This window comes from Ammodytes marinus (assembly GCF_949987685.1).
Source record: "Ammodytes marinus genome assembly, chromosome: 3".
In the NCBI taxonomy this organism is placed as follows: Eukaryota; Metazoa; Chordata; class Actinopteri; order Uranoscopiformes; family Ammodytidae; genus Ammodytes; species Ammodytes marinus.
The window spans coordinates 35,992,123-36,002,122 of record NC_137232.1 but is presented as its reverse complement, the minus strand read 5'-3'; positions in this window follow the sequence as shown (position 1 = coordinate 36,002,122).

The following is a 10,000-nucleotide window of genomic DNA, read 5'->3' as shown; positions in this document are numbered from 1 at the left end:
ATTTTCCCCAAAATAAATAACACATTTCACGGAGAATATGCAGGGTTCGTACAGATGCTTGAAAGTCGGGAAAATGCTTGATTTTAACCATAGTGTTTTCAAGGTTTGAAATGTGCTTGAAATTTGAACACTGTGCTGGAAAATGCTTGATTTTCTCTATATTGACCAGTGTTGTATTTTAACAAATAGGCTACAAAAAATTGTATTCTGTAATTTTTTTTAAATTAAGTCGAATGTTTTTTTCTCCGCCGTCTGCTCCCCGTGTTTTCTTTCCGTGCGCACGCGCCTCACCTGGTGATCACTTCAGCAATCAGCAATTATCCAAAACTAACCAAGTCGCTGTCGCTGCTCACATGGACCTATCGCTCCCGAAGCTGCCATGCCAGGTTGCCGATTCAATAAACACTGGCTTGAAAATGATAAATACAAAAATTGGCTACGACGTGGACCAAATGACCGGAAAGGATACTGCTCGGTCTGCAAAAAGGATATCCAGATTTATACAATGGGGGAATCGGCACTTACAAGTCATGCGAAAGGTAAGTCAATTGAGACAAAGTTTTCGTTCAATCATATCGGACAATTTCACTTTAGATGACGGTTCACTCATGTTCTCCTTTGTAAGTTACACTAAATTCCGAGTTTGTGTGTGTGTGTTACTGACTTGTCGATACAAAAATAACTTGCTAAATTGACGCTCAAATCCGTTAGCAATTAGCTGGTCAGCTAGTTCTGATTCAGTCATTGCATCAACGTCATGTTGTTAGCTAGATAACGTTAGCTCGGGGTACTTTGAGCTAACGTTAGTTCGGGGTTTTTTCATCCTAACGTGACGTTACACCTAGCGGGGTGATAACCGAGGCAGCCCGATGCATTTTCATTTGATAACACTAGTAACATTAGTTACGGTATTTGCTGGCTGAGACGTTGCAAAGTGAATTCAGTCCACGGTCCCAGCATGTTAACGCTATGTCGGGTTATGTGTACCGATGCTTTATTGGACCACAGCCCATTTAGTCCCGTGTACGTACTGAAATCATGGACGTATTATGGCTAAAATCCCTTTTTTATTGACTGGAATCCCTTTTTGGAAGAGGATCACTTTTTGGCAACACACTGACATACACAAACTGTAACTTAGCACTATTAGGAGTTTATGGTACAAGAGCTACTATTAAAAATAGTTTTAAAAAAATCAATAATTTATTTGAATATATAGAGTATACATATATTTTTTTTTAAATACAATTATTCAGCCGGGAGAAGAGGGACTCTGTGCCAAGGCTGTATTTGCCCTTAGTTATTCTGTGTGTGTGTGTGTGTGTGTGTGTTTGGTTTTCTTTATTTAGAAAGGACTGCACACATTAATAAACATGAGCTCCAAAATTCAACTTGTGTGTGTGTGAGAGAAATAAGTTATTAATTAGCAAGTATTGCCTACAGCTATTGATTTGAGTATGGCATAGATATAGTATTGCATACATCTAGAGCTATTGATTATGAGTAGTATACATATAGTCATGTTGTTATTAACCTGATAGATGGTCATTTTGCTCATATGAACTAAACTGATAAAGGCCTGTTGAGGGCCATACTCTTGAATTTGCTTCTCTCAATAACATTTGATTTGTTTTTCCTTTTTCTCAGGCAGGAAACATCAAGACCATTTAAAGCATAGGTCCGGTCCTTCCCTGGGGGCTTATTTCCAACAGCCACATACTGCATCTAGCAGTGGAGACGTGACCTGCTCAACTTCAACATCAAACGGTGCAACCCAAGCTACTACAGCAACAGCCAGTTGTGAAAAGGACACCTCAGCAAACACCAAGAGACCTTTCATTAGCACAAACCCAGCTCTGATGGCAGAGATTTGTTGGACAACAAAAATGATAACCAGCCATTATTCCTACAAGTCATGTGAGAACATTGGAGCGGTTTTCAAAACCATGTTTACTGACAGTGAGGTTGCAAAACAGTTTGCTTGTGGGGAGAAGAAAGCAGCATATCTTTCCACGTTTGGGATAGCTCCTCATTTCCTGTCCCTGATGAAAGAAAAAGTCAAGAAAGATCGATATGTGCTTCTCTTTGATGAAAGCTTGAACGGGGAAATGAGGAAAAGCCAGCTTGATGTGCACGTGCGATTCTGGCAAGATAACCATGTTAAAACAAGATATCTAAGTTCGGTTTTCATGGGTCATCACACTGCGGTACAAATGTACGAAAAACTGGATACTGTTTGTTCAGAAATTGGGTTCCACAACCTCATGCAGCTTTCAATGGATGGGCCCAATGTGAACTTAAAGCTTTTGAGACTGTTACAACAAAACATTAAAGATCAAACAGGAAAGAACATGGTGGATGTTGGAAGCTGTGGTTTACACATACTGCACAATTCCTTCAGAGCAGGCTGTTTTTTTATTTATTTATTTATTTACATGTTTGATTAATGTGTAAGTGAATGTACATGTGTTATAACTGTAAAGAAAGGTGCTATTGTGTCTTTACAGTATGTTCATTGTTAACAGACTGTTTAATTAGTGTTTGGACCGAAAATGATTTCCAATTGCACTTATTCCTTTGCCCATGGAATTTATTTTGTTGTGAACTATTTAGATATAGTGCAGAATGTGAATGTATTTGATCTATTTTTGGTAAATTGGCATTATTTGCACTTGAATTCAATTACATATTGTTTAAATGTTTGCCTAATGTGCAAGCTAATTTACATTTGTTATAACTTTGCATTGTTTGCACGTGAAGTAAATTAAATGTACATGTTTAATTCATGTTTGCTAAATTTGAAAGTAAAGAATGAATTAACTAAAAGTTATTGTGTTTGTTTATCATTCATAGAGGATTGTTCCCTTGCCATGTAAATTGTCATTTCTGCAAAAGAGCAACAGACAAATAGAAATGAAGGTGAACAGGGAGGATTATTTGTCATGTATATGTATATATAGAGTCTATTTAAAGCTTCGGGTTCCTTGAAAAGGTTCACATTTTATCTTGAAAGTGCTGGAAAAGTGCTTGAATTTTACACTTAAAAAGCTGTACGAACCCTGAATATGACTGGCGAACATGTGTATTACGGGCTACATGAAGTTACGTGAGGCAGTGACTGACAGCAGTAGCCTATGTCCAGATAGACAGTGCAGCCGGGCTTTGGGGGCTAAACACATGTAAACTCAGTTACAAACCTTTTCTCAAATTAAACAGGAGTATTACTCACCTTTTTAACGAGATCACCATTGACGTTTAGCCAGAGGACATTAAGTTTAGCCACTTTATTGTACTACTATCGTTACTACAGCTCTTGTGTTACGAGCGCCATCCTGTGGTGTCCAGAGGCTATTGCACGGCAGGATATTTTAGGCTTTATAAATCCCTTATCAACACAGTTTAATCAGCGGCGAGCCGGCGACGCATTAAAGTGGACAGAATGTAAACAGTTCCATCTAGGTGTCCATACATCAGGGGTTAATCCACACCTATGGAATGTTCTCCAGCCAATCAGAATAGAGGATTCACACTCCCGGGTTCGATTCCCGCCCGCGGTCGTTCTCTGCATGTCACTCCCCTCTCTGCCCCATTTCACCTCTGTCTCTACACTATCAATAAAGCATAAAAATGCCCAAAAAAATATCTTTAAAAAAAAAATAATAATAATAATAATAGAGTATTCACACAGAATATGCCATAATCAACAATAAGTTACATTTTAAGTTTAATTAGGCTGAGACAGCAGGGGGGGGGGGGCTATGAAGCAGCAGGGGGGGGGGCTATGAAGCAGCAGGGGGGGGGGCTATGAAGCAGCAGGGGGGGGGGGCTCTGAAGCAGCAGGGGGGGGGGGGCTATGAAGCAGCAGGGGGGGCTATGAAACAGCAGGGGGGGGGCTCTGAACCAGCAGGGGGGGGCGATCAAACTTAACATTTATATAACAGTATGTTTTATGTTATTGTTAAAGAAACACAGCGAGACAGAGTGAAGTGAACTCTAACAGGAAAGGTTTTATTTCAGTCGGTTTGTAATAAACTTAAAATCAATCTTCAGTTTAAAGGAACACACTGCACTGGGCGGTAAAGGAACACACTGCACTGGGAGGTAAAGGAACACACTGCACTGGGGAGTAAAGGAACACACTGCACTGGGCGGTAAAGGAACACACTGCACTGGGAGGTAAAGGAACACACTGCACTGGGAGGTAAAGGAACACACTGCACTGGGAGGTAAAGGAACACACTGCACTGGGAGGTAAAGGAACACACTGCACTGGGCGGTAAAGGAACACACTGCACTGGGAGGTAAAGGAACACACTGCACTGGAGGAACACACTGCACTGGGAGGTAAAGGAACACACTGCACTGGGAGGTAAAGGAACACACTGCACTGGGCGGTAAAGGAACACACTGCACTGGGCGGTAAAGGAACACACTGCACTGGGGAGTAAAGGAACACACTGCACTGGGCAGTAAAGGAACACACTGCACTGGGAGGTAAAGGAACACACTGCACTGGGAGGTAAAGGAACACACTGCACTGGGCGGTAAAGGAACACACTGCACTGGGAGGTAAAGGAACACACTGCACTGGGAGGTAAAGGAACACACTGCACTGGGCGGTAACACACTGCACTGGGAGGTAAAGGAACACACTGCACTGGGAGGTAAAGGAACACACTGCACTGGGCGGTAACACACTGCACTGGGAGGTAAAGGAACACACTGCACTGGAGGAACACACTGCACTGGGCAGTAAAGGAACACACTGCACTGGGAGGTAAAGGAACACACTGCACTGGGAGGTAAAGGAACACACTGCACTGGGCAGTAAAGGAACACACTGCACTGGGGGGTAAAGGAACACACTGCACTGGGCGGTAAAGGAACACACTGCACTGGGCAGTAAAGGAACACACTGCACTGGGGGGTAAAGGAACACACTGCACTGGGGGGTAAAGGAACACACTGCACTGGGCGGTAAAGGAACACACTGCACTGGGAACACACTGCACTGGGCGGTAAAGGAACACACTGCACTGGGAGGTAAAGGAACACACTGCACTGGGAACACACTGCACTGGGCGGTAAAGGAACACACTGCACTGGGCGGTAACACACTGCACTGGGCGGTAAACACACTGCACTGGGAGGTAAAGGAACACACTGCACTGGGAGGTAAAGGAACACACTGCACTGGGCGGTAAAGGAACACACTGCACTGGGCGGTAAAGGAACACACTGGGCGGTAAAGGAACACACTGCACTGGGCAGTAAAGGAACACACTGGGCGGTAAAGGAACACACTGCACTGGGCGGTAAAGGAACACACTGCACTGGGCGGTAAAGGAACACACTGCACTGGGCGGTAAAGGAACACACTGCACTGGGAGGTAAAGGAACACACTGCACTGGGAGGTAAAGGAACACACTGCACTGGGCGGTAAAGGAACACACTGCACTGGGAGGTAAAGGAACACACTGCACTGGGGGGTAAAGGAACACACTGCACTGGGCGGTAAGGTAAAGGAACACACTGCACTGGAACACACTGCACTGGGCGGTAAAGGAACACACTGCACTGGGCGGTAAACACACTGCACTGGGCGGTAAAGGAACACACTGCACTGGGGGGTAAAGGAACACACTGCACTGGGGGGTAAAGGAACACACTGCACTGGGGGGTAAAGGAACACACTGCACTGGGAGGTAAAGGAACACACTGCACTGGAACACACTGCACTGGGCAGTAAAGGAACACACTGCACTGGAGGAACACACTGCACTGGGCGGTAAAGGAACACACTGCACTGGGCGGGAAAGGAACACACTGCACTGGGGGGTAAAGGAACACACTGCACTGGGCGGGAAAGGAACACACTGCACTGGAGGAACACACTGCACTGGGCAGTAAAGGAACACACTGCACTGGAGGAACACACTGCACTGGGCGGTAAAGGAACACACTGCACTGGGCGGGAAAGGAACACACTGCACTGGGCGGGAAAGGAACACACTGCACTGGAACACACTGCACTGGGCAGTAAAGGAACACACTGCACTGGAGGAACACACTGCACTGGGAGGTAAAGGAACACACTGCACTGGGAGGTAAAGGAACACACTGCACTGGGAGGTAAAGGAACACACTGCACTGGGAGGTAAAGGAACACACTGCACTGGGAGGTAAAGGAACACACTGCACTGGAGGAACACACTGGGAGGTAAAGGAACACACTGCACTGGAGGAACACACTGGGCGGTAAAGGAACACACTGCACTGGGAGGTAAAGGAACACACTGCACTGGGAGGTAACACACTGCACTGGGCGGGAAAGGAACACACTGCACTGGGCGGTAAAGGAACACACTGCACTGGGCGGTAAAGGAACACACTGCACTGGGCGGTAAAGGAACACACTGCACTGGAGGAACACACTGGGCGGTAAAGGAACACACTGCACTGGGAGGTAAAGGAACACACTGCACTGGGAGGTAACACACTGCACTGGGCGGGAAAGGAACACACTGCACTGGGCGGTAAAGGAACACACTGCACTGGGCGGTAAAGGAACACACTGCACTGGGAGGTAAAGGAACACACTGCACTGGGAGGTAAAGGAACACACTGCACTGGGCGGTAAAGGAACACACTGGGAGGTAAAGGAACACACTGCACTGGGCAGTAAAGGAACACACTGCACTGGGAGGTAAAGGAACACACTGCACTGGGCGGTAAAGGAACACACTGCACTGGGAGGTAAAGGAACACACTGCACTGGGAGGTAAAGGAACACACTGCACTGGGAGGTAAAGGAACACACTGCACTGGAGGAACACACTGGGCGGTAAAGGAACACACTGCACTGGGAGGTAAAGGAACACACTGGGAGGTAAAGGAACACACTGCACTGGGCGGTAAAGGAACACACTGCACTGGGAGGTAAAGGAACACACTGGGAGGTAAAGGAACACACTGCACTGGGAGGTAAAGGAACACACTGGGAGGTAAAGGAACACACTGGGAGGTAAAGGAACACACTGGGAGGTAAAGGAACACACTGGGAGGTAAAGGAACACACTGGGAGGTAAAGGAACACACTGGGAGGTAAAGGAACACACTGGGAGGTAAAGGAACACACTGCACTGGGCGGTAAAGGAACACACTGCACTGGGGGGTAAAGGAACACACTGCACTGGGAGGTAAAGGAACACACTGCACTGGGCGGTAAAGGAACACACTGCACTGGGAGGTAAAGGAACACACTGCACTGGAGGAACACACTGCACTGGGAGGTAAAGGAACACACTGCACTGGGAGGTAAAGGAACACACTGCACTGGAGGAACACACTGCACTGGGAGGTAAAGGAACACACTGCACTGGGAGGTAAAGGAACACACTGCACTGGAGGAACACACTGCACTGGGAGGTAAAGGAACACACTGCACTGGGAGGTAAAGGAACACACTGCACTGGGCGGTAAAGGAACACACTGCACTGGGCGGTAAAGGAACACACTGCACTGGAGGAACACACTGCACTGGGAGGTAAAGGAACACACTGCACTGGAGGAACACACTGCACTGGGCGGTAAAGGAACACACTGCACTGGGCAGTAAACACACTGCACTGGGCGGTAAAGGAACACACTGCACTGGGCGGTAAAGGAACACACTGCACTGGGAGGTAAAGGAACACACTGCACTGGGAGGTAAAGGAACACACTGCACTGGGAGGTAAAGGAACACACTGCACTGGGAGGTAAAGGAACACACTGCACTGGGCGGTAAAGGAACACACTGCACTGGGAGGTAAAGGATCACACTGCACTGGGCGGCCGCGACTTTACACACAAAGGTAAGGTGAGAGGGCGGCCCACTGGGCTAGCCAGGCCGCGCGGCGAGTTTACACACAGAGTCAAGGTGAGAGGGCGGCCGCGTCGAGCGTAGAGCGGTATTAGAATATTGAACTTTTTGCCGCCGGCCGCGATAGCCAATCAGCGTTGAGCTCCTCCCGACGTCACTCACTTCGGGACAACGGACAGAGGAAATTAAGATGAAAACATAATAGAGGGGGCGCCCTTAGCTCAGTTGGTAGGGCGTCCCCCCCATGGGCCCTTAGCTCAGTTGGTAGGGCGTCACCCCCCATGGGCCCTTAGCTCAGTTGGTAGGGCGTCCCCCCCCATGGGCCCTTAGCTCAGTTGGTAGGGCGTCCCCCCCATGGGCCCTTAGCTCAGTTGGTAGGGCGTCCCCCCCATGGGCCTCGGCCAGCAGCGGACAGGGTTCGATTCCAGCCCGCGGTCGTTCTCTGCATGTCACTCCCCTCTCTGCCCCATTTCAACTCTGTCTCTACACTATCAATAAAGCATAAAAATGCAAAAAAAAATGAAACATAATAGTCACAGTTTGCTCCATAAGTTCTGTGAAGAGCCTCTGTGTCTGTTGCCTGTTGTATCAGTTTTGCTTTATGAACCAAGTTAGCAGCGGTTAGCTTGGGTAAAGCACCATCAGCACAGCAGACTGGTGCTCTCAGCACCGGTTAGCACCAGCGCCAGCATGTCCCCAGAGTAGAGAAGGCTGCTCTGGTCTAACCCTAACCCAGCATGTCCCCAGAGTAGAGAAGGCTGCTCTGGTCTAACCCTAACCCAGCATGTCCCCAGAGTAGAGAAGGCTGCTCTGGTCTAACCCTAACCCAGCATGTCCCCAGAGTAGAGAAGGCTGCTCTGGTCTAACCCTAACCCAGCATGTCCCCAGAGTAGAGAAGGCTGCTCTGGTCTTACCCTAACCCAGCATGTCCCCAGAGTAGAGAAGGCTGCTCTGGTCTAACCCTAACCCAGCATGTCCCCAGAGTAGAGAAGGCTCTGGTCTAACCCTAACCCAGCATATCCCCAGAGTAGAGAAGGCTGCTCTGGTCTAACCCTAACCCAGCATGTCCCCAGAGTAGAGAAGGCTGCTCTGGTCTAACCCTAACCCAGCATATCCCCAGAGTAGAGAAGGCTGCTCTGGTCTAACCCTAACCCAGCATGTCCCCAGAGTAGAGAAGGCTGCTCTGGTCTAACCCTAACCCAGCATATCCCCAGAGTAGAGAAGGCTGCTCTGGTCTAACCCTAACCCAGCATGTCCCCAGAGTAGAGAAGGCTGCTCTGGTCTAACCCTAACCCAGCATATCCCCAGAGTAGAGAAGGCTGCTCTGGTCGGGCGGCGGACCCAATATGATCACGCGGCGCGGTGTGCAGTGTGTTCCACCTTAAGACTTTGAGCGGGAAAATATATATAATAAAAAACCTGGAAAAATTCAGGTTGGTCTCAAGATACACAGAAGCACAGAAGCTAATAGGTCCATGAGGCAGACAGACAGACAGACAGACAGACAGACAGACAGACAGACACACAGACAGACAGGCAGACGGACACACACACACACACACACAGACACACACACGGACACAGTAACACACACACAGACACACACACACAGACACACACATGGACACAGTAACACACACATGGACACAGTAACACACACATGGACACAGTAACACACACACAGACACACACATGGACACAGTAACACACACACAGACACACACACAGACACACACATGGACACAGTAACACACACATGGACACAGTAACACACACATGGACACAGTAACACACACATGGACACAGTAACACACACACAGACACACACATGGACACAGTAACACACACACAGACACACACACAGACACACACATGGACACAGTAACACACACATGGACACAGTAACACACACACAGACACACACACACACAGACACAGTAACACACACACATATAGAACCAGATACATAATTAAATATATGTGTATTTTATATATAAAACACGTGACATATAAACGTTATAAATCGCTTTAACTGAACGGCCATTTTGTTTGGTCCTGAAATGAGAGGAGAGGCATCTTCCCTGTGTTCTGAATCTCCTCCTCTTTCTTCTCTCTATTCTACATACTACATCCGA